Source organism: Ambystoma mexicanum, chromosome 2p (assembly GCF_040938575.1).
Source record: "Ambystoma mexicanum isolate Mex_15411 chromosome 2p, UKY_AmexF1_1, whole genome shotgun sequence".
NCBI classification, from domain to species: Eukaryota; Metazoa; Chordata; class Amphibia; order Caudata; family Ambystomatidae; genus Ambystoma; species Ambystoma mexicanum.
Window position 1 is genome coordinate 1,390,825,398 of NC_090923.1, and position 25,402 is coordinate 1,390,850,799.

The following is a 25,402-nucleotide window of genomic DNA, read 5'->3' on the forward strand; positions in this document are numbered from 1 at the left end:
ATAAAAAAAAAATTTCAAAAATTATTCGACCCTTTTTTTCGATCCTTTGACTGTCGATCAAAAGGCATTCGATCCTTTTGTTTTCGACCCTATCACTGGCAACCGCCCCCACTTTTGGGGGCTTAATAGACGACATGGAAGTGCCACTTTGCGGCCTCCAGGGGGGCCATGGCGCAGTTACCAGGCTCGGTTCCATGGTGTTCGTCGGTTTCTCCCGGTCCTCGGGCAAGTGTCACCCGCGTGTGGTCATGTCCTAAACTGGGTGCGTGTGTCAAGGGGCACCCTGAGTGGGTCCCTTACCTCCACAGGGCTATAACCGCTTATAGCGCCCGGCCTTGAGTTCCATGGCGTTCGTGGGTTGCTCCCGGTCCTTGGTCCAGTGGCACCTGTGTGCGGTCAAGCTCAAGATGGTGCGTGTGTGTTAAGGGGCACCCTGAGTGGGACCCTTACCTCCACAGGGCTATAACCGCTTATAGCGCCCGGCCTTGAGTTCCATGGCATTCGTGGGTTGCTCCCGGTCCTCGGTCCAGTGGCACCTGTGTGTGGTCAAGCCCAAGATGGTGCGTGTGTGTTAAGGGGCGCCCTGAGCGGGTTCCTTTCCTCCATGTGGGGGTAAATGCGCTCACAGTGGCCGGCCCTGAGTTCCACAGTGTTTGTGGGTCAGTCCCGCAGGGAAAGTCTGTGATGTGGTGGGAGAAGCTCTAAGGGGTACTCGACCAGAGCTCCAGGGAGATGGCTGGGCTGCTGCCCCCGGCCTTGGGCACCTGTCTCGTGCCTGGTTTCGAAAGTCCCCGAGCCCAGTGGTGGTCGTGGGGAGCCCCGGTGGGGTCCCCATCGCTCCCCACAGGGAACAGCTCTATAGGGGCCCTACTAAAGCTCCAGGGTGGTGGGGGGGGTTCTGGCCCCTGCCTTGGGCGCCAGCCTCGTGTTTGTGGGTCAAGAGTCCCCAAGCCTGGTGGCGGGCGCAGGGAGGCCCAGTGGGGTCCTCATCCATCTAAAGGGGCCCTGCTAAAGCTCCAGGCTGGCTGGGGGGGATAAAAAGGGGGGGTGCTGATAAGCTCTAAGGCGGACGAGAAACCTCTTACATGGAGGGGGGGGAAGCTCTAAGCTGGCCTGGCCAGAGCTCGAGGAGGACCATTGGTGCTGGCCCATGCCCTTGGGCACCTGCCGGTCCCCTGTCCTTTATCAGGCAGGGGCCAATAGCCCTTCCCGTACATTCCCATTGGAATGCATTGCCCTACCAGATGGCTGCTCTCCAAGCGTTGTCGTTGGCCATAGTAATGACTGCAAGGACCAGATGGTGGGACTGCTCTGGAGTCTTTTCTCTCCTTGCAGGTTGCGATGTTCCTCGCCAAGAGCCGTAATGTTCCAGCAATGATACTGACCAGGAGATGACTACCCAGGTAAGAATTGTGTGGTTTTCTTCATTCGGAAGGAAACGTGAGTAAACGCTTACTAATGCTGTCTTTCTTTCTCCTCTTTCCAGGTTATGGTATTCCAGGATGCATGCGGTGCCGGATGATGGAGTTCGTACCTTCAGGTGAGTGGAACTGAAGTCAGCGAGGGATTAAAGACAGGATACTGTTCCAGGTAAGTTTCGTAGAGTTCTTTCTCTCTCTGCAGGTCCTTGGTTTCAGGTAAGCTGGCATCAAAGGACTGGACACGGTGAGCGTTATGCTGCCCACAGCAGAATAACGCAAAGCATGTTCTGCTGTTTGGGTGCGGTTTAAATAGCCTCAGATAAAGTAGTCCAAGTAAAATAGTCCCAGGCCTGCCACACCCAAAGTAGTCCAGGTAAAGTAGTCCCAGGTCTGCCACACCCAAAAGACTAGACCACATAGCTCAGTTCCTTGTAACTGAGCTACGTGTGTGCCTCCATGTTGGCGGAACCCCCCCAATTTAAATAGTTCCAAGTAAATAGTCCCATTCTAATGTTAGTCTTCATGGTGGTTATGAGCCTGGCGCCAAAAGCGCCAGGACTGACTCCAAGAAAGTCTTGGATGAGGTTTTAAGGCCTTTGACCTGGCCCTAACTGGAAGGCTGACTTGCCAGCGAGGGCCAGGGGCAAGGGTCATGACTGCCTTAGCCACTAGGGTGCAAAAAAGGGCAATTTCTCTAATGGGAACTAGCCTTCTCAGTGTGAGTAGGCTAGTTCCCACTAGTATGCAGGACTTGGCCAGTAGGGGAAAAAAGGGCATTTTCTATAATGGGAACTAGCCTTCTCAGTGTGAGTAGGCTAGTTCCCATTATTATGCAGGACTTGGCCACTAGAGGCGCAAAAAGGGCAATTTCTGTAATGGGAACTAGCCTTCTCAGTGTGAGAAGGCTTTTTCCTATCAACCGACATAGGCGCTATGCTGATGGGAAGTTGCCATAGGAAACACTGGAAAGTGACGTGTTTTTTCCACCAATATGGCGTCCAGGCCGGACGCAGCTTCTGATGAAATGTTGGCCCTCTAGTTCTTTCTTGGACCTTGGTAGAACTCCGTGCACGTCGCCGTTTTCTGTGTCTACGCCGCGTGCCTGCTTAAGCTGACGCTAGACGTTTCACTCTGTTGCATCATCCAGTAGGATTCGTAACGGCAAGTACCGCCCATTATGACGGCAGATTTGAACTGCCTTAAAACGATGACTTTTTTTTTCCGTCATTTGCATAGCGGCTTGGTATCGGTAAGACTCTAGTTATTGTTCCTCCATCTTTAAAACAGCGGGAGAGTGAGTTTTAAAGAACATTAGTTTGGTGTTGGGGGATTCTGAAACGCGACGGTTGCTGTGCGTGTTTTACATCAAGAGCTGGGTGCACAGACCACTGCCCCATGACTCAACGGTTTGAAAGCGGGGTTGTCGTGTTTTAGAAGCTTTGGGCGTACATGTCTGCGAGGGGGGCGGGGGTCTAGGGGCAATTCCTGTATTCGAGGGTCTCGAGTCGACACATGATGGAAAGGGCTGTGGGACGGCGACCGTTAAGCACGTGACTGAAAGGGGAGGCTTCACAAGTACGGTCAATCTGAATATGGCGGGCGTAGTAGTGCGGTGTTTTACCGCTTAATCGGTAGAAAGCTATTCTGGGAGGAAGGGGTGCGTGTCGGTCTTGAGTGGTTCACTAATTGGCCCTTAAGCGTGGATCGTCTTGTGCGCCCCAGTCGAAAAGGAGACGATGTCTCAACAGCGTGGTCACTTCCATAAGTGGTTTACCAACGTGGCCTTGGATGGACGTTGGATGTTTGTTGCGTTTCGTTGTTCCCGAATGTATCTTGTGCAGCGGTCTTAACCTTCACCACGCTGCCCTCATTTTCCATTGAATCGCGAGCGTGGTCCGTCGGAGCACTTAAAAATAATATATTGTTTCAAGTGGAGGAGCCAAACTTTCTAAATGAGACACGCCGTCTTGCAGTGACTTTTCTCCGGCTGTCTCGTCTGACCTGAGACTCTTATAGAACGGCCACAGCGAGACTGCTCCCCTTTTGTGATTGCTCAAATGGCGTCTTTGAGTTTGGCTGCAACTGAAAAAGCTGGTGGTAACGGAGCTCCCACTCCTGATTGAGTTGCAAACCAGCATATTGACTAATATTTTACATTTTTAGCATTTATTAATGAGCAATATCCTCATGTGGCATTACCTTACAATACATTTGGTAACTACGTTAACGCGCTGGAGTTTCAGGATTATGTTCCTGAACACCACACTGCTTTAATGTAAATGTTGCTGGGGATGCCATACGGAGAACTTGCCATATTTCAGCTAAAATTGTCTGAAGGAGGGGGGCTTAACACTATCTGCTTTTCACAGGCAAAGTAGCTAATTCTTGTAAGTACTGTGAGTGTTGGAGGATTACTATCACTTTTTGGTACAGTACAGTGGTGTAAGGAGAGCATCCTCATTGAATTAATAATTCCATGGGCAGCAGTAGGTAGTGCTTTCATTGCAGTGGACAGTGATGTGGCCAGGCGACAACACGTTTTCTCTGAATCAGCTGGGCTAAAAAGTCTGTTCCTAGCTGTGCATACACGGTGGGTGGTTGTCTCCTATTTGCAGTGGGTAAGTGATGTTTCCTGTACTAGCCTGCGGTTTAATTATCACCTTTCCTCCTTCCTGTAGGTCTAAGTTCCCTTGACGTTGAAACCATCTCTTATGATGCCTACTACTAAAGGTAATGTCAATCAATTGATGTCAACTTGTGTCGTTGCCTTGTTTCATTTCTCACCCCCACATGCTTTAATTTGATTTATTTAATAATGTGAGACAGTTTAAATATAAACTTTACACATAGACAATAAAATGAGAGAGAAGGATAAAATAATGTATTAATAATACAATTAGGAAGAAATTTAAAAAGCATCAGACTAGGTTGGGAAGGTAAAGACCTCTCTTAAAAGCTTGCAGTTCTTAATATGCGATTTCCAAAAAGTAGATTATCCAAAAGGAAAAAACAGAACAAAAGAAAAGCATTAGGAGACCTTGATAATCCTATACGATCACATACATGCAATTCAATGTGTTTATTCCCTCTGGGATCTGAATCCTTCCCTTCCCCAAATCAAAAGGTCCGCAGATAAATTATGTTTTCATAGGTTCAGTATCATGCCCTAAAGGATGATAATGAACTCTTCAGATCATAGGAAGGAGGGCATAATCTGCCAACCCAGTGTTCTGTGAGTAGAGGTGTTGGATACGCTAGATGGTAATAGCAAGAGACTTCTCAATATTCAGCCATATGCTATATATAGCTATGTGGGTTTTTATGGAAGTCGAGTTCAGGCTGTGATACCAGAACCATGGTTCTTTTATGTGCTCCAAATTATGGACCACTTCCCCATAGCATAGTTCATAGGTTTTAAGCATGGCTGGGCAAGTTAAGAGGTGTATAGCTGTTTCATTAATGGAGGAGTTCTTGCAGATTCAACAGTGTCTTTCCTGCGAGGGTAGATGACTTGTCTATCCATTTATTTGCCAGTACCGGTAAGCAGTCGAGACGCAGCAGAAGAAGGAAGCGTCTTAATTTACCAGAGGGACTCAGATTGAAGTACAGCTGTGGTTTCAGATAAATGTAAAGTCTGTATTGTATAAATTGATACTTCGTAAGTTTGCTCAGATGGTCACAGTTCTCGAGCCAGTCCCATAGATATATTCGTTTGGAAAGAGCCTTCTTCGCGTCACTTACAGCCCTTAATGCTGGAATCCAGCCAATCTCCTTATACAGGTTTTCCATATGGGTTTTCAGCTGATAGTGAGTCGCCTCCCTAGAGATTTCTTGTAGCAGTGATCTTAGTAAGAGGTTCGATGGTTGATTAGTCATCTTAGAATAGATCTCAGCTCTTTTTTTTAAGTACGGTAGCTTTAAGGGAGGTTCGCCCCAGTTCCAGTCTCAGTATCGCCATAGGGATGCATTGGGGGAGACCCAGTATCCGCCTCCAAAATGTACCCTCAATGACTTGGAGCCAACTTAAGTTGGTGTGTAGTAGTGCCTCCAATCCAAATGTGACCATAGGGACCAAAATCTGCAGATGGAGCTGACGCACGCCCCACATAGTATAGCCACAATTTTTTGTTGCAAAACGATGGATTAATGCAGTTAATTGTGCAGCTTTGGTGATTCGAGCTTGTATGCACTTAGTATATTCTCCTGTGACATCTACCTCCACACCCAGATATTTATGAGGGGGGGTATTTTATCTCAGTCCCCTGGATGACTAGCTTGGGTCTGGCAGTTTTTTTTTGTCGAGAATACCATTAATTGGGTTTTTTCTTTGTTAATAACCAAACCATTTTTAAGTGCTTTAACATGCAAGCCTTCCAGCATGACTGGGCTCTCCCCATAGCCCACTGCATTCCTGCAGAGCTTGCAAGATCATCAATGAGATGGTTTGAGGCCTCCTCCGGCTCTTCTAAGGGGAGGTTATATATTTCTCTGACACATTTTAAGCATAACAGCAAGTATAATATGATGAATATAACATTGTGCATATAAAGTAACTGCATCTTCTTTTTCTTAGGGTGTTTAACGTGTGCTTACTTGGCCAGAGAAGCAGAGTCCTTACAATGCCTCGCATTAAACAAGGTAAAATGGAAAATGGTCTTAATCTAGCACCATGTCTACGATAAGCGCCACACAAATGGGATATTGGCTGCTTGTGAATGTAGATGCAGCGCTGATCTGTTGGCTGTTGTAAGAGACGCAGGCATCAGATCTTTTTTTTTTTCAAGATGGGAGTTCGATTGCTATGGGTGCTGACCCTGTGAAACATGTATCGAGATTGCTTTATAAACCCTTGTTAGCCATTGAATGTAAACAATGAAATTAGAAAAAATAGAGCCGCAGTCGACGTTAACCTTTTTATGGCGATCAGGTTCTTTGCCCCTTCGTATCTCTGCTGGCAACCCATTCGGGCGAGGCCTGAAAACGGCTCTTAAATGTGTTTGGGGATTTCCCATTCATTACCTTGCCGTGAGTTTAATGTGAAGTGCTGCACCTGTTCCATATACATAATTTGTGTTTTCTTCTATCAAAGCAGACCTTGAAATTCCTGGAAACTGAAGTGATGTCCCCATGGCATACCACCAAACCAGGTAACTTGTCATTGGTTATTTCCTCGTATTCCCCATTTACCCAGATATGTGCAGGCCTTCCAGCTTGGTTGGGCTCTTCCATAGCCCGGTACATTCCTGCAGTGCCTGCAAGATCAACAGAGATGGTTTGAGGCCTCCTCTTGCTCTACCACGGGGAGGTTATAGATTTCTCGGACATGTCTTTATACTAGTAACTGGCTATACTGCAACATCTGCATGTTATCAATCTACAAAAGCTATGTTTTGTTCCTTATTACAGGGTGCACCCAACTGAAGCTCCCTGGACGCTGTTGTGGAGTTCCTGCCACACTTCACCCTAAAGGTAAAATGGCACTGCAGTGATACATTCGGAAAAAACTATTACCCCCTCCACTTAGCAGTATTCACAAGCCTTCCAGCTTGGCCAGGCTCCTCCATAGCACGGTACATTCCTGCAGAGATTACAAGAGAAAAATTGAGCTGGTTTGAGGCTGCCTCCTGCTTCTCGAGGGGGCGGTTATAAAATGTTCAGACATGATTTTCTATTTGGTGTTTTATACATGCGGCACTAGAAGGTCTGAACCTCTACTTTATCTTTTTAGGTTTAATCTTTGGAATCCAGTGAAGCAGAGCTCCTGCAGTTCCTTAAACTAAAAGTGAGAACTTTTCTTCTCTACGTTTCAGTGCTTTGTTTTGTATAGTATTGGCAAGCTTCCCAGCATGGCAGGGCTCTTTCATAGCCTTGCACGTTCCTGCAGAGCTTGCAAGAGAATAATGAGATGGTTTGAGGCCTCCTTGTGCCTGTCCACGAGGAAGTTATAGATTTCTCACACACCTGTTCTGGAGAGCGAGTTGCATGTTGGGAATATTATGCTCTGCACCCAGTGCTGTGCTGTCTTAACTACATGAAGTCGCTGCAGGCATATGTTCGAAAATTATGCAGCATATAGAAGCTATAAGCACTCAATTTATAATATATTTATATATATATATATAATTTATAATTTATTGCACTCAATTTGATTTCATTAACAATGTACCGTACCCTTTGTGTTGACCAAGAAACTTCAAAGGATTAGTATAATAACGCCCCAACCAAGCACCATAATGACTGGGCCATCAAAATGTTCTGTGCACATTTTAGACACCAGTGTATCGTTTGCCAGGTAATTTAAAACCAAGGCTGTCTACAAAGTAGTGCACCTGACTTGGTTTACTGAATGTGCAGGGCAGTTTGCCACTTAAGCACTATTTGCGCGGAAGATGTCTTAATTGGATGTTTGGTAGGTAGCATCTTGAAGCAACTGTTTACCAAAACCAGACTCCATGAAAGGGTTTAGGGACTTGGCATTTAATCACTTGCTAGTAACGCTGCACGTTTCCGGGCATGATTTGGCCCATTGGAGAAGCGTCTTTGCAATCCTAATTTATTGTGTTAATGGCTTTTAGTGGCATTTTGCTGCTCTGACATGGAAGCCTTTTCCATGTTTCTTTGGGTGTTGGCATCCTACATTAGAGTACAATGCAAATAGTCTTACTTGGATAAAGTTGCTCTTTTCGTGTGTGCAGAACTTGCTTGTATTTGTGAAACAGTGGTGCAATTTCTCCAGTAAGAGTGGAGGCTGTCCTTCGAAACGACGATGCCTTTTTGTAATTGGGAGGACAGAGCAGGTGTGGACTGCATGAAGAAATAGTTAGCTTTTCACTTTTGCACAACGCGTATCCACGATATAAATTATTTTGCGGCAAACACTAGTTGCCTCGTGAATTGGGTTGCAGAAAGAAGCATGAAACACTACTGAACAGTGGAACTAGCCCTACATGTAAGCTGCATAGGAGTTACACATCACACTTTTTCCCCAAAAGTTGCAGTGTGGTCCTTGTGTAATCTGAATGTGTGGAGGACTGTTTGTGAATGTCCCACTTCAGCTATGCCGCCAGAGGCATTCTTCCTTTCCCCAGAAGCTCAATGTCACCAGAGCTCTGGTCCTCTCCAGTTTGGACTACTGCAACACCCTCTTTCAATCTTTCCTCCCTACGCCCCCTACAAGACTTAGCCTTGGCCTCAAGCTTAGGGACCATATCTCTCAGCCCGAAAATCTCTCCTGACTCCCAGTGGCATCAAAGAAGACCCTCTGCATCATCCACAGGGCCATCTAGGGCCTGCGACCATGCAATCTCTAACTTCCCCTTTCTAAATACTTGCATGATGGAGCCCTCTTTGGTCAATTGCTTCTCCAAGCAGAGTGGGGGGCAGCTCTCTTTGGCTGGTGCCTTACAACAGCCTCCCTGCCCCTCTTAGACTTGAGCCGGATCGCCTCAAGTTCGAGAAACTACCTCCTTACCGCTTTCCCTGCTAATCACTCTGCTGTGACTGGTGGTCTGACCTTGTGAACGTCACCCCCACTGCACTGCCGTTGTGGACCCCTGCTTGGCACCTCTGCATCCAACTTTAGGAGTTGCCGGCACTAGCACTTAGCCTGGGCTTCTCCCCTGCCCTCCAACAGCACTTGCCTGAGGGCTGAAAGCACAAGAGACGTGGGTGTTTAGTTTGGTTGGAAGAGGGAGGGATTGGAGATGCTCCTTCCATTGCTAGCCAATAGTTTAAGCCTAGCTAGCTTTAAAGTTTTGTTCAACGAAATGGTCACTAGAGCGCATTCAGTTAAAATACCAAGGTTGCGAGCCATCTGAGACCAGGGGGAAAACTCGTGGGGGAAGTCCATGGGCGTTGCATTGGTGGCTGAGTGGAGAGGGGGACTTGGACTGAGTAGCTTTGGCTGCATTTAAGGTGGTTTTCAGTCTTTGTATGCGATATAGTTTTGAGCCTGCCGTTTGCTGGTGTATAATTGTCAGCTGGATGGCTGAGGAGGGCATGGTTTACAGTGCAGGGATGAGGGGGTGATGGATCATTAAAGTGGGTGGACCATGCACCATTTAATCCCTGATGAGCTCAATGATGTGAGCAAGTGGAGAAAAGTTGGATAAGACTTTATGTAAATGCAAGCTTCACTATATGGCTCCAACTCATTTTGGTGAGCATAGGGTGGGGGAGAGGGAGGTGGTTCATATAGTGAGCGCAGAACAGGGTGGAAGAGAAGCTAAACATATTGGGCAAGCTTGCTTGGGTGTTGGTATACTGGTCCAGGTGGGACGTTTATGTAGGTTTACTAGTGGAGTCAAAGCTGAGTGGACAGGTCACCCATTGTTAAGGCAGTGACACTAGCTGGTTACAAAAAATGGGAGGGAATGTTTGGGGTGCCTGGCGTGTGGAGTAGCTGTGCAAACAAGGGCAGAGAAGCCCAAGGCGGGTGGGGGCTGATGGTGTCCTTGCTAATTATCAGACCACCACTTTTTGGGATAGGCAAGTAGGTGAGGGTAAGGCTGTCAATGTGGCTGCAAATTATGCTAGTCCTGACTAGGAGGCATCCATTTTGTGAAATGAACGAGCCTCTTGTGTTAAACTCTGCCCTTGCAGCAGTAATCGAGGAAAAAGCCCCTTACTGGGAGGGTTTGCTTATTGCTACCAGAGGGCAGAGAATGCTGGAAGGCTACAGCCTGCCAGCGTAGTAGTTACAATTGCCAGTACTTGCTTTTTAGTCTCTTCCCTTCGCGCCCTCCCCACACCAAGCCAGGGGAGCCCGGAAAACTATGACTACTATGCTGCACTAAGTGTGTAATTCATAATTGCTGGTACTTCTGTAAGTTTCCGGGGCCAGCCCAGGAAAATTAAAACTAGTAGCAGCCATTAAGAATACTATGCAGTAATTGTATATTCATGAACTCTAATACTAATGCTATATATAGAAATTAAGGGGTGTGGGGCAATACTCCTAGGAGCACAGGGACAAGAAAGGCAGGCTGTGTAGCCTCCAGCTGGAGCCTGCGCTCTGGCAGCAATAAGCAAACTCTTACAGTATGGTGCTTTTGCTTGATTACTGCTGCAAGAGCATAGTTTAACATGAAACACGGGAGGCTTGTTCATTTCACAAAATGGATGCCTCCTAGTGATATGATCCCGAATGTGAGCATCATTTGCAGAGAAGTTGACCTAGACGTTTTGTGGAATTAAATATATATGGATTATCTCTTTAAACATTTCTGGAGCGAACTACCCTGGTTTACAAGATCTTGCATGGTTTTTCCTCCCTCTCCGTGGTGGTTTATTTTTTTTTTGTGGGGTATTCTAGTTGGTAGTCGGGAGCATACTAAAATGTTAATGCAGGTACATGACTTGTTAATTGATATATGGATAATGTAAAAGGAACTTTGTTAAAATGCAGCGAAGAAAATGGTATGGGACGTACTTAATGATAAAGATTGTCAATGGTTGTAAGGTGATTAAGTAGACAATCCAAACTTATTTGTACAAGCAATAACATTACAATATACATTGCCAGTCTTCAGTGTGAGTAAACAAATACTCATAGTAAACACATATCATCTGGTAAGTATAAAATTCTGTGACCACAATCAACGACTGCATGATCAAATATAACCACCTCATTGTCATCATTTGTGGCGACCTGAAATTTTCCTGGTTTGACAAATACAGGAAACGGTTAGTCTGCGATGTGGACCATTTTAACATCGAAGTCAAACCGAGGCCAACATTGGTAGTCTGAACTTAAAAACCAGGAATTGCTCAATGTTAAATGGCCAAACCAGAGGCGACATTCCTCCAGCCTACACATGTCACCGGAGTTGAACACCTAAAACCCTGGATTGCATGTGGTCTTCAAATAATTTTCTGTCCAAAAATCAGTTGACAACCTTAAAACAAACAAATGGTGATGATGACGCTCTCATGCTAACATAGAACATGACCGTTGGACATTCTTCCAAAACATAAGATATGCTGGTGACATAGCAATTAATCGAGGCGGAACCATATCACGAATTAACAAATTACCAACCTAATTGAATATCTTCTACAAAGGTATACCCCTTGTCAAATCGAGTAAATTATGCTCCGTTTCTAGCACAATTTTAAGACTGGGAAATGTTGTGGAAAGATCACTTGGCAAACAATATCAGTTTAGTGAGAAGGTTAGTGATGCAAATTCTGCATCAAGAACACTCTAAAAAAAAAAATTAAAAAATCTGTCTGTCAATGTACTTGGGCCATAGGGAAAACGCGCCAGAAATAAAACTAGCTGAATCATTCAGTCAAAGTCGGGACCAAGAAAGAGCAAAAGTGATCCTGAGCATTATAGCCAAACATAATACAAGACACATCTGGGAGATGTTAAATAAGGGTTTGTTAAACCAAAATGCTATGATGGCAAATTGAGTCAAAATAGATAATGCACTTCACAGGTTTTTCAGTCCACCCACAGTAACACCAAATGAATTCGAGAGCTCGACAAGATGGGATGTACGTGAGTCATCTGCTGATTCTTTCGGCAATTCAAAAATTGACAAATTCAAGCGCCGCTGGGCCAGCTGGCCTCGCATCATGGTAAAATTTAATAAAACCCATTGGTCACTTTTCATGGAAGGATTTCAATTACAAAAGGACTTACTGGGTCAGGCAATCGAGACGATCCCTCCAACTATCGCTCGATTGCCCTTCTTGATAAATCTGCAACATTTTTAATTTTCTTAAGAGGAAATTGTCTGATTGGGCAACTGGCGCTGGAATTCTTGATTCCTTCCAAACAGGATTCACAAGGTGAGTCTGCATTGAATTGAACTTGAATATACTGAAGATTAGAAGCACTAAAAGGGGCGAAAAAGCTATTCCTTGCATTCATAGATCTGAGGCAAGCTTTTGATAGTATAAACAGAGGCTTGCTGTGGCGGAAGCTCAACCTCCTTCATCCACCGATGGCCTTGCACTTAAAGAACTCGATAAGCGTTTAGCTCGATGCAAACAGATCTTGCAGATGTAATTCTAACAAAAAAGCGTGGAAAACAGGGCTGCCCTTTAGCGGCACTACATTCTGATGGCTTTGCACTTAAAGAACTCGATAAGCGTTTAGCTCGATGCAAACAGATCTTGCAGATGTAATTCTAACAAAAAAGCGTGGAAAACAGGGCTGCCCTTTAGCGGCACTACATTTCAAATTATTCATTACCGATTCCCTTGAGACGGACAACATCTTTCCTGCCTCGAATAAACGGGCAGCAAATTAGTTGGGCCATTTATGCAGACGACCTGGTGTTGTTGGACACAAACCAGATCAGGCTGCAAATTCTTGTCAGACCTTCAAGTCTATCTCCAGCTAAATGACCTTGTGATAATGTTACAAAAATCAGATAGTGGGCTTTGGCCCTCAATCTGGAAAAAGACAGGAATCTCAGATGGAAAGTGGCTGGTGAACAACTGGGGTCTGTATGCAGTGTGCGCCATCTTGTAGTTCTGTTTAGTCCATACGTGAATGGGAATGGACTCGAGACTTGATTTTTCGTATGCGCAATATGTCATTACGAGGTCTAAAACTGCACATGGCGTATGGGAAGTTTACCTTAAAACCTGTGTTGCTGTTCTATCTGCAAAAGGTAGTTCTAACAATTACCTTTTTGGAAGTGAAGCTGGTTGGAATACAAGTCAAACTATCTAGAAGGTTTTTTTCTGGCGCAGAATTCTTAAATTGCCTTCTAATGTCCCAATGACAGCCATTCAACACAAACTATGCCTGGAATCTCTTTATGGGACTGTGCTGTGGAAATCAGTAGCCGCGTTAAGGTAAATGCACTAATCTAATTTGGTGACCCCCACCACCTCCCCCATATGGTTATTTGGCTCTGTCTAATGAGTCATCTTACACTGGGATCCTAAAGATCTGGGTGGGTACATTTTGAACTACGCAGATGTTGATATGGATACTGTCCTTTTTAAACCCTCAAGCTGCAAGAAAAAGTTGAAATGGTGGAATTGGATTCAAACAACAATTAATAATCATGGTCACTTTACCTTGGAACTGCTACATGCGGAATGGATCAGTTGGCGCAATGGAAATTTAGTTGGATATTGCTGTATAACAGACTAGTTCCTGAGACTAAGATTGAATTTGTATAAAACCCCAAGGAAATGTTTTTAAAACATGACACATCTCTAACAACTTATGCAGATTGTCATGTCTCAGTTGAAACAATTAAGCACCTAATTATGGAATGTCTTTGTCCCCCTAAGTGGCAATATGCTGGAGTGGTGGTTTCTGATGCTTGTGGGCAAGAACGAGTTAACTTGTGCCATACCCTACTTTATGCACACGATCCTGACAATCATGTAAATCTGACTTGGCGTAAGGAACGTTCTTATTGGCCCGTGGGGGGGGGGGGGGGGGGTTGGTGAAATGCAAAAGTATCAATATTTCATAGGACTTGGAAGTTAATTGTGTTATGTAATGTTCGTCAAAAAACTAAATGTTAGAATTGAGGTAATCGTGTTGGCTGGAACCGATGTTTTTGGGTTGCGTGTGCCAGTTCCTGTAACTGTATTCCGTTCATGAACGTATTTGACACCAAGCAAGACTGTCTTAAGCCGGCAAACCTTTTGTGAAGACGGGTAAACGTTTCAGTTTGCACGTTACTAGCCAAGCATGAAGCCACTCGCCCCTCAAACTCTACATGCATAGAGCACACCATGACTTAGTCACCTAAAGTTGGTGACTCCTAGTTTCAAGAGTTGACTAAAAGCCAGCTCCGTTTATAGTTTGTGTTTTAAGGCCTATACTGCCGCCAGCATTAAAAGACTCTTTACGACAATGCTTGATTTAGTGAGACTTAATCCACCTTTAGCATGGCTGCTCTTAAGTGGCTTTTGTCAAACCAGAGTTCATACCGCAAATGTAGCAGGAGAAACTCCTAAATTTCTGAACGACTTGGCACTCTTGCAATAGTATTTTTGTATTTCCTTTTCATAACTGCTGCCAATTGCTTTTGGCAGCCTTCAGATTCAATTGTTTTTAGCCTTCTCTCCATCGGTTGGGGCCTCCCTCTGGAACGGCCTTCCTCTCTCAAACTTGAGCAGAACCACCTCTGGTTGTGGCAGAAACTCAAGACCTTCCTTTTCGCTTTCTCTCTTCCTCCCCCCCTGCTGATGAACCTGACTGCTCTGCACACTACCTGGATACCCTCTGAAATCTGGCCCAGACTCCTGCTAGTCCAGTTGCCCTCGTACTGCCGCTGGCCTCCACCAGCACTTAAGGGTCTGTTCCCACAACCCCTTCTCACTGTGCTTATGAGCCACCTGCTGTCTGCACTTCCTTCCCCCCCACTTAAGTGATCTGAATGACTCAAGGTCTAGCAAGATCGTTGTTTTGTCCTCCCTTGTTTCCTCCTCCTCCTTGTCTTGTTGTGCCTAGAAACACTTGTTTACAGGTGCGTTGTAAATGCCATATCAAATCTACCTTCCACATGGGACGCAGTCCTTAACTTGCTGTACAAATGTAACCACACATTTGTCTTTGAAATGTGTATAAACAATTATGCACTTTTGGAATAGGAGAGCCAATAGAAGCTCCTGGTAGCCGTTGGTGTGAGCTAAATGCCTCAGAGCAACCTTGAGCCTTGTAGGTTTTGCTGGCGGTACAATATTGCCAAACCACTGCTACAGTAAGGGGCTGCCGAAAAGCAGTCTTTGTATGCCACAGCGTTCCATTTGTCATGCCAACTCGAATGTAATCAAATATGACTTGGTTAATGTATTTTCTCCCACGGAGTTTTTCACATGACTTTTGACTTGCAGAGTTCCTTTCGAGACGAAGGCCTCCCTTCTAGCGAGATGGTGAGGACATCCATCTTGTTCTCTGAGATTTCCTCTTTACTCCCAGAGTCCTTTTCTCTCCCCAAAACATTGAACTGGGCTGCGTAACTTTTCAAATGTACCCCATACCTATATTTTGTTCTTGGTGGTTTTAACTTAAGGATGTGTAACGCTAACCTTGTAATCAGTCAACGCCTTCGCTATTTCCTCAATTGTGATTTACTTATTTCCTCTTATGCAGATTATTTTAAGAAAAAGCGGCGTTGTCTATGCAGTTATCGGTGGGAATGCATCTGCAGAGTGCATGGAAGGTAAGGGCGTGGAACCGCAACACTGAGCCGTGTCGATATAGTATTGAACCACAAAGTGGATTTACAAAGTAGTCCCTCAACATTACAGCATAAGTGGCAGTTTAGCATGAATGTGTTATGGTCTGGTGAGCATTATCTACATATCACATGCAGTCTTGTGTTGCCAGGAATTAATGCATGGCGCTAACATGCCGTTATAACTAGATAGTTACTACTAGAGTGAAGTGATCAGCCTCGGGTCGTCTGCTCGAATTTCTTGTGGGATGGCGCCCATACACTCGTTTATTTTACATGGCTTGTTGACGATTTTCGCCGTAACAGCTTTTAAAGGTAACGCTGGGTATTCGACTGAGCTTTAAGTGATCGATGGGTCCCGAGCAATACCCTATGTTTCGGCACTGCATCTATTGATAGACCTGAAGCTATTTACCGTTGCTTTTTGGTTTGCACTAGGATGCAAAATTAACTTCCTTGCGCTTTCGAGCTGCTAGACTTATCACAGTAACGATTGAATAAAGGAATACATGCCCCAAAGGGACTGTTCATTGAGGCCACTATTTCATGCTATTCAAAGTTTCTGTGCATCAGTTATTTAACAGAGTATTGTAAACTTGGAACACTATATCGACATACTTTTTTGCAGGATCAAGGCCATACTTGAAGAAAACTAGTCTGAAAAAGTGAATCCGTTCGTGACTGGGGGCTGCACAGTCATTTTTCCATAACTACAAAAAGCTAAAGTACGTATACTGGTGGCCATCTAAATCTGTTACTTTTTGAGGACTAGCTCGTGTTTATTAGTGATGTTACCACTAAAATAAAGTGGGTGGGGAATACGATTGTCCGCGGTTCTGACAAGGCGCTGTTGCTGGGTGCAGTGTGGGGTCAGCCGGAACGGGGGATATTTGGGGCTGAAGTAGCCACAAATACGCAGCCGAGAGAGGAATTAGAAAAGCAGTAGTAGGTAGTGGGTGAACAGCTCGTGGTCTCCCGGGCCTTGGGGCGGAGAGTGCTGGCTTTAGATCTGTGGCCCATGATGTGAAAAGCGACTTGTTAATAACACTGCATGATTTAAAACTGAAGTAATGTGCAGGGTAGTCTAGCAGAATCTTCTGATTGCATAATAAGTATGTTCGCTATAGCAGCATTTGTGCAGGGACGGCATCAGGGACTTCCAACACTGAAAGGCCCCAGCCAGTCAATTCCTTTCATCCTGGGACTTAAAATGTGCTCTGCAGCACTCTCCTACAAGCTTGGAGCCCTCCTGGACGTGCAATCACCTTGGTGCCTTTTTAAACCTGACCAAGGATGTATAGCTTTCCAGTGGTCATTTAGTATTTCAGCTCCCCACTCTCCGTATCGCAATAATCTGCCCGTATCGACGTCAGCTGTGCTTTTGTCTCCACTATAATTTATGCCCCCAGACTGATTTCCCCTCTAAGCAAGGATGGCTCACATGTTGAAAAGGTCTCCCACACACCTTAATCCAGGCCTATTTGTGCAACCTGGAGACTCCTATCAGTAGGCCGATGTTGGTCCTGGCGCAGTGGTCCGTACGCTGACTGGCTCTGGCTCTCTGAAATAACCCCTTATTCCCTCTTCTCCAACTCTCCCCTTTTTCTCTCATTCTGCCTCACTTTTTTTCTCATACTCCCCTGTCTCGCTCATATTTCCTCTTGTTAAGCGACCCCTGATCAATGACTTCTCAGTTGCTCAATTCCCCATGTCATTCCACTGCAAACCTTATTGCATCCTCCTTTAAAACGTTGCACTCGCCTCCTTGCACTCTGGTGCTTACAGTAACCCCCAAAACTGTTGGCATTGCCAATGCTTGTTCCCGGCAAAGACTGTTCTAATCTGATCCTCCTGATCTCACAGATGCTACCCTTTGCTTTCGATGTGAAACTGCATACCTCTTTAGTTCACTACTGTTAAAGCAGTTTTCTCATGGTATGACTGGGTTGTTTGGTCTCCGAGTGACAGGCTATACTTTGTAAAACCATGTTCCCCAATGCCTTTGCAGAGGGCCACGACAGACGTGCCACCGCACTTAGTTTCTGAAGCAGAGATGCAGAGAATGGTGGTGGCGCTTGAAGGATTGAGAACCCAAGTGGAAAATGTTACTATTTTATACGGGCATTGAAGGGGATATTGGTGGTGTTGGCATTACTTCATATGCCTCAACTTTCAATCCTGCCCCGAGAAAAGGAATTACGACTCCAGTTAATGTAATAAATGAAGGCAACAATACAAACGCACTGGTTGCTTTGGTTGCGCTCAACTACGTGATAGCCACGTCATATGAGGATATCCAATCCGAAGGAAGAATGCACAAAATGTGTGTTAGGCTCGAAACAGAGTAAGTTGTAGAACTTGACCAATAAGACTGATCTCAGGGACATAATACAACATAGAGGTCGGACTTGCCCTGCATATTTAATTGCATATTTAATGTTACAACGTGCAGTATCTCAGTACGTTTTTAATGCCCCCAAGTGTTCTGCAGTAGGGGCAGTAATGACGACATGGTGTAAAAAGGCTTCACAAACCACGTTATTGGCTGGCAAAGAAAGACCAACATGAAATAGATAAACACTGAATCGATCCTTGTCACCCTCCCCCTAGACTCTTGTAATACTATGAGTAATACGCTAGAGATGGGTGGGGTTTTGGGGGACTACGATTGTGATAAATGGCTCAGAGGAGCAAGCAGACTTGTACAGCTTTGATCACTGGCTTCTCTCAAATGGCTCCCGAACACAGGGCCCTGATCCTATTCAGTCAAATTAGTACCACCTCCACACAATGAGCCCATAGTTTGGGAAAGGGAGCATAATGCTGGCTCTTTAGCTGTGAACCGAGGCAGGTGTGGAGTCACTATTCATACATATGAGATGGCCACTTCACTGGCCTCTTAGGGCCAACATGTATGGAGCAGACTGGCCCATTTGTTTTCTGTGAATAAAGCGAAGACTACTGCAACACACTGGGAGACTAGCAATGAGGATCCCGTTTCTAATTTAAGCCTGGAACGCAGCCGGGTACGTTCAGAGGCACAAATTGCTTTAGTAATGTATTCATTGGCAAAGCCTTCTACTTGTACTAATTTCAGCTATGTATATGTACGAGAAACTGTTCCAGGTTGCAGTAACGAAGGAAGATTATCCCATTCAAATAAGATCTGCAACACCTATTGGTATTGTGGCACTTGGAAGGGGATCTAGCTATCGCACTCAATTGGGTGGGGGGGCGAACAAATTGGAATACAAGATAAAAAAAACCTCTGGGGTGGGTATAGTTGCTAATCCTTCATACATTTTGAATTGAGTTTTTAAAGCGGATAGGTGCTGGCATGCTCTTTGTTTTCAGAAATGTTACGTTTGAGTGCAAATAGAAAATACTTCAAAGCGTATAGAAAAGGTGGAATTTATAGACACCGAATGAATGTAAGCATGTAGATATTGTTAGTTTTGATTCTAGGTCTGGTTGAGCTTGTACTGAAAGCAGTGGCTACACTTCGATTTTTATCACACCCTTTTAATGCCAGTTTTAGCAGTCTTAATGTGGTGGGTTCAGATCATATTGCCATTGAAGTCTCTAGGTAATGGTGTTACCAAAGGAGTGATTTTTGGAAGAGGAGAGATGATTAAAGGAAATAAGTCCAAGATTGGCTGGATAAGGAGCTCACTATCCAAGACCAAAGGAGCTTGGAGGCAGGAACCCACACTAGTGTTAGCTGCTTCGAACCTACGCTCACGGAATACAAGAGCTGCGTTTGGGGCTTAATTGATGAACATTTGAGACCGTGTGAGCTATGGTTGATGGAGAGCCCAGCTTGGGAATTGATATTCAATGTTCTCAAGCCTCTCAAAAGATCCTTTGGGACGAGCCATAGGACAGGGGTGGGTGGGGGGGGTTCTCTTATGTGTAGAGTAGATTGTGGGTTTGTTGGCAATAAGAATATACCAAGGTCTATTGGCTGTGGAATATGGTTTAAAAGTGGGAGTAATTATGCCCATTTCTTAATGGTCAAGGTTTACTGGTACATGATCATATGCCCTGTGGAAAATGTATGGCAGCCTTATGGATTTGATGGCCATATGCTGGTTTTGCCTACACTTAAGATGATGCAATGCAGCCAAATCTATTTTTATCTCACTCAATTCGCTAAACGCCAGCAATGGTGTTAAATGTAGGTTTGAAGTAAATGGTGCTATAGATGGCCTTTCTGGTTGCCCCACTTTGCATAGAGGGACTTCTTCAACGCAATTTTTACTGATTAATTTCTGTAGAAAAAATAAGGTAATGGTGCTGTTTTCATTTGAACTTAACCGGAGTTCCCCCTTTTAGATATTTATAGGCTTAACTTTGTTCTGAATGCCATGCTGAATAGAATTTCATGGAACAATATCCAGGTTATTGGAGAAAATGGGACATGACAACTGAACTTTAGTTATGCGTGTAAACTGACCACATTAAACTTCAACAAATGTTCTGACACTAATACACTGGGAAGAGATTGGGAGGTTATATGAACACATGGATTCAGAAAGACCCCTATGTATATTTCCAGTTAAGCTTTGAGAAAATGAGGGCTGTAAAGGGGGTTCGGGGACGACGACCATAGAGTATAAAAAAGTTAAGCATAGTTTTAAATGAGCTGAGCAGGCATGAAAGGCTAGCTTGTTACAAGCAGAGGTGATGTTGTTTTGCCTTCGAACCAAAGAAATTACAAACCTTTGGAGATTGTCAATGCAGTAAAGGCAGGGCAAGTGGAATCGCTGCTGTGGCAGAAGCAGATCGCCTCTGGACCCATTGCATTAGGGAAACTGGATTTGTTGACACCTGCTGCACTAACCCTCACTTTTGATTTGGAAAAAACTTCTTGGCATAAATCATATATAATTCCCATTTGTAGATGGGGAGGGGGGGGGCAACAAGCCTGTGGTCCAATTGCTATTGGATGCCGAATATCTTTGCAAGTCTAATGCAGCAACTGAAAGATTGGGTGATCGGGACTGATCATTTTAAAGTGTATTTGTTTTAGGCAGTTCCATGGCACCAGTCTGGTTTCAGAAGTGTTGGCAAGATTTAGTATGGGAGAAAATGATTTCATATGGCAGCAGTCGACTTGTATGCTTTTGAGCTGGTGAGTCACAATCGCATAAATTGGAAAGTTGGTTAATTCCCATGGACTTGTTCAAATAGGTTGTGCAATGATCTTTTGCAGCGATTTCTCCTTCGAAATACCCACCCCCTAAAGGTGTAGGGGTGCATTTTAGACCCCTGCCTTTTTAACTCGTGTGAATTCTTTGCTTAGGTTTGTTGCGTATAAATGGATTGGCCTATGGTGAGAACTGACATTGGTTTGCAGAGAGTTTACAGCTTTTACGATTATGCGAGTCTACATTTTTAAAAATATAAATAAACATTCTGTAAATTACCATAGCAAAAAATGCATAAACATGAGATGGAAAGTGAATTGGGATGCATTAAAACATTTTTTGAGGCATTTGGTATATCCCATAGTGGGTCACCTGGAGAACATTTACATGAACATAAGGCAGATAACCTCATATCCCGTATTTAGTTAAGATATGAATTTATGTACATATTTAAGTATTTCATGGCAAAAGTGATGCCGCCATGTGTGGCATTTTCTCAAGCACTGGGTCTTGGAATTTCTAGTTTAATATGGCGTATTGTTCTTCGTATTCCAAACTCGGTCCCCACAGATGCCATTAGTTTTGTGCTTGGGCTAAATTTAAGTTAGGACGGTGGTGAGTATTAGCCTTAAATATTTGTATGCCCTTTTTTTAAATGTGTTACGATGATTATTTGAGGATAGAGTAACATGGTTTTTGGCAGAAATATGAAACCTTTGGTCAATTGCAATTTGACTACGGTGGATTTGATAGCCGATCCTATTGGGGTAAAAAAAAACATGCTTATGTGAATGCACAACGCATAACTAACATTTTGGCTTGAGACCTGGCCTTGTATCAGTCTTTCCCTTCCCCAAGATTAGGTATGACTTGTTCGCTTATATCTGACTGGTTATTAATCCATGGAAGACTTATTCTACTACTGAGCTTTTTTGAGCCATCAGGTTTTTCTCTCACAGGATCATATAAGATGCATATTGGCAGTGATATGGTCCATACATCACAGTATTGAGCATCTTGCCCCTGTTACATGCTACATTCCTTTAGGAAGTGTGCAGCACCCCAGAGTGGCCGCCACCTGTTGATTCTAGGGATGAGAACGGCTTGAGCATGATTCAGCCCGACACTAGGCAGCACCTGTGTTAGTATATTGATGGCCTTGTAATTATGGCTGCACTCCTCCAGAGCTTTTCTGGTTAGCTGAACTGTCGAGGTTTCTCATAAATGCTCTGCAGGCTTTTTCAGGCTACTATCTGCATTAACCTGTGCTTTAAGCATGCTCCCTTGCCCCCGAATACGGTGACAGATGATTGAATCCTGCTAGAACACATGGGATGTTATGCAAGCTTTCTAGCAGGGCCTCCATAGGCCTTTTGGCGCTTGCCATGTCACTTGAGTTTGTTAGGGATGTGGTGCTCCCTCAGGGAAGTTGAATTCTCTAACAGCTGATTTGAGGTTAGCCTAGTTGTTGCAAGTCCTTATTCATTTCTCTAATGGGGTTATTATCCTCCCTGCATTATTAGACAGCAATATGAATGATTTGTTGCCTATTGAGTATTTTTGGGGTGAGACAAGTGGACTGTGTTTGCTTTTAAAATCTATTGCCTAGCATTCTATATACAAATCTTCATCAGTTTGTTGGACTTTCCACTAGGGATTGTTTAGGTGTAGAGCAATGCTGCTGAAATACTTGGCTCTGGCATGAATATATTATAACTAACTGAAATGGTCTGTAATTGGGACGAAACTCCAAGTTGGCTGCTCATTAAATGTTTCTCTTTTCTTCTATAGGTGGATGTTCTATTGCAAGTTTCCCTAACCATAGTGCTTCCTTGAGGACCATCTGAATTCACCTGCAGTTAATGTATGCTGACACTGAGTGGGACTCGCAGGTGTAGCTTGCATTGTAGACGGCGTTTCTCTAGCAATACTGTTCTAATATGAGCCAGCCTCGAGCTAAACGTCTGATCCAGTTAAGAGTGCAGAATGCGGGACACCAGGGGGAAGGGTGCTCAGGTAAGCAAGTGGCTGGAAATGCAGGCGAGAACAGTGTATTGTCTGTTTTCCAGCCACCCAAGGCCCTTTTCCCCAGGTGGCACCATCTTGATTGTGGGATGCAACGGGGAGCACCCCCACACCCCCTGTTGCCGCCCTGCTTAAAAGTGCGGGTCAGCATGGTTGCAGACAATTGTTGAAATATTTGCCCTTGCTTGGCCATTTCCTTGCGGTATTCATCTGCTATAATGCTGCAGGACATCTAATTTTTCTTTCAGGCTGTTCATAACTTCACCTGCTTACACGCAGGCCTCCACCTAAACTACCATGCCCGCTTATCAACCTAGTGGATTCGGCTTACTATGTACTGCATTTTACCCACTTGTACTTGCATACTTGATGTAGCCCCCGGCACATAGGATGAGGCTTTCAAAAATTGTGCACCCATCCCAGTTCCTGTCTTGATGCGCTGTAAGACCACTTGTGTAGAGGTGCATTGTAAATACCCAATATATAAAATAAACTCCTGGACTGGAGCTTTGTGCTCCTCATGGGCGATTGGGCATGTGCAATGTGTGGAGCCAGTTTCTCCTATGCACCACAAGCAGAGCCCTGCAGTGCAAATGGCAATTGCCCCCGCATCGGGGAGCGTCCATGGTTGCTTGGCAAGCTGTTACCTGCCTTGTATGCCCCCACGACAGAGTGATGGCCATATAGATTCCTCCCCAGTCATTGCATTAATGACATTTGTGTGTGTTTATGAACTCCGACAAGCTTTTTCCACATCGTTAATGGTAAGATCTACTTAAAACAAACACTGCTCTCTTAATGCATGCAACATGGCTTTGAGTGTGTGCATATCTTCATGTGACTTCATTTCATTTTGGAGTTTTTGAATGCTAGGATAATCTTTATTGCGAGAAGCAGAATATCTAAACTTTTCCTTACTAGATAGGCCAGTTGGACACCACACTATATGTCCATTTTTATCCCAAAACATGTGGAAACTGTTAATCAGGGCTTTCTGGATCTGCACCACGATATAACATGCAATGCTACATTCCGGTTAGTTTTGTAGTCCAATCACAAGTCACAAGGGCATTGTTCTCGTGGACATCAGATTTGATCACTGAAGCGTCTCTTATGTTCTGTGCACTGATAAGGTTTTCCCTTGGGATTAAGGTCTGCAAGCTTTGTTTGCTTGCCGTTTCATGGCTGCAGTTGACGATCGGCATACATCTTTGATATCGCATGGCTTATGCCAGGCTGTAGTGTTTCACCTTTGGTGCATTCCAATGGATTCTCTTGACGGTATTTTGTACCATTTTTAGGGGTCTATTTTGAATACATGTCATTGCAGTGCTCTTACACTCAAATGTGCCATGGGTGCTTTGTCATGGCAAATTTTAGACTTGCCCAACAGCCATAGTAGTCTCATCGTTATTGAACCATCACACCAACCTCTTTAGAACCTAATCTGCTCCTGCATTTGTCTCCATGGCCTTCTACTCACCTACCCCTTCATGGCCTTCTACTCGCCTAACGGTTCACAATCTACTTTCCAACTTGTTCCTAAACCTCCCTGTGCGACTTCATGTTAGCTCATTTCCCGTACTCCTCTTTTCATTGGAACTTGCTCCCTCTTGCCCTCCGCTCTTCCTCTTAACCATATTTTCCAGACTAGTCCTAAAGCCATATTTTCTCTCCCAAGCCTAACCACTGACCTGAAATTTTGTACTTGCATTGTTTTGTACTAAGTTTTCCTTGTCAAGTGATTTGGTGTTAAATAAATGCAAATACATTAACCATACTTTTGACTCCAGCATTTGAAATTATACGTGTTTTATGAATTAACTGGTTTGCATTGGCCGCCGTTGTCCATTTTTCTGTCAATGCTGTCCCGTTGGCCAGCATAATTGTGTTGCTAATGGGTGAATGCCTACATATAAATCAATGGTTGAGAGCAGACCCACAGATACGCGGTCTATGGTCCACTTTTACTGCCTAAAAAGGAATAAGCCCTCCCGAAAAAATCAGGAAACCGATACCTTGTGCTTTCACTCAGAGCTCCATGGATGTTTGGACCAGTAACACCACAGGAAGAAACTACGGTTATAACGGCCTGATCAGAAGAAGCAAACCTGTGTCTTTAATCTGGATGAGTAACTAGCTGTAAAGAAACTACCAAGTATCTATTTTCTAGTTAAAACACTTCGTCATTGGGATTTAGAATTACATTTTTACTCGCTTAATAATTTTGCACCCAATTTAGGGAGTACAATCCCATGTCCAAATCTTATCTGGAGCACTGGTTGGGAGTTTATTTTTGGTCTGGCTGATGCAGAAATCTTAGCGATGCCTTCCGTTTTTAAAAATTACTATACGACATCTGTCTAATTGTTCGGTATTGGGTATCTAGCTAAGGGGGGTGGGCGGGCGGTTTGGAGGGGAAGTATTGTAAGGAGTGTTTTATGTGTGTGCGCTAAACAAGTAACATCCAAGCATATATCTTCAAAACTGTCCTCCCCTACACGCCATTGAGGGGTCAAATGTGACATGAACCCAAGGTCTTGGGAGCATAGCTCAGGGGCAACGTTCTCACCTTGGAAGCAAGATGCAGAGCAAAATGGGTTCGGTCCACAGGTCCGTGCATGGAAACATCTGGGTATTAAAC

The 25,402-nt window shown here is 44.5% G+C and overlaps 1 long non-coding RNA gene and 4 other non-coding genes across 15 annotated transcripts; all 5 read left to right on the forward strand.

Annotated features, from left to right (window-relative positions):
• Positions 1–2,582: 2,582 nt before the first annotated feature.
• Positions 2,583–24,538, forward strand: LOC138567534 (uncharacterized). Of its 11 annotated transcripts, none has more exons than XR_011302243.1 (10): positions 2,649–2,670; positions 4,100–4,151; positions 5,995–6,059; positions 6,511–6,568; positions 6,828–6,890; positions 7,150–7,203; positions 15,499–15,568; positions 16,212–16,308; positions 20,616–20,717; positions 22,525–24,538. It is a non-coding gene; the product is annotated as an uncharacterized lncRNA (long non-coding RNA). The 11 variants fall into 11 exon arrangements; XR_011302242.1 differs by lacking the exon at positions 2,649–2,670 and adding an exon at positions 2,967–3,078; XR_011302237.1 differs by lacking the exon at positions 20,616–20,717 and having other exon boundaries at positions 2,583–2,670.
• Positions 5,784–5,918, forward strand: LOC138568145 (small nucleolar RNA SNORA9). Its single transcript, XR_011302516.1, has one exon. It is a non-coding gene; the product is annotated as a small nucleolar RNA SNORA9 (small nucleolar RNA).
• Positions 6,617–6,748, forward strand: LOC138568142 (small nucleolar RNA SNORA9). The gene has a single exon (XR_011302514.1). It is a non-coding gene; the product is annotated as a small nucleolar RNA SNORA9 (small nucleolar RNA).
• LOC138568143 (small nucleolar RNA SNORA9) lies at positions 7,252–7,384 on the forward strand. The gene has a single exon (XR_011302515.1). It is a non-coding gene; the product is annotated as a small nucleolar RNA SNORA9 (small nucleolar RNA).
• LOC138568134 (small nucleolar RNA SNORA31) lies at positions 15,967–16,096 on the forward strand. Its single transcript, XR_011302506.1, has one exon. It is a non-coding gene; the product is annotated as a small nucleolar RNA SNORA31 (small nucleolar RNA).
• Positions 24,539–25,402: the final 864 nt, after the last annotated feature.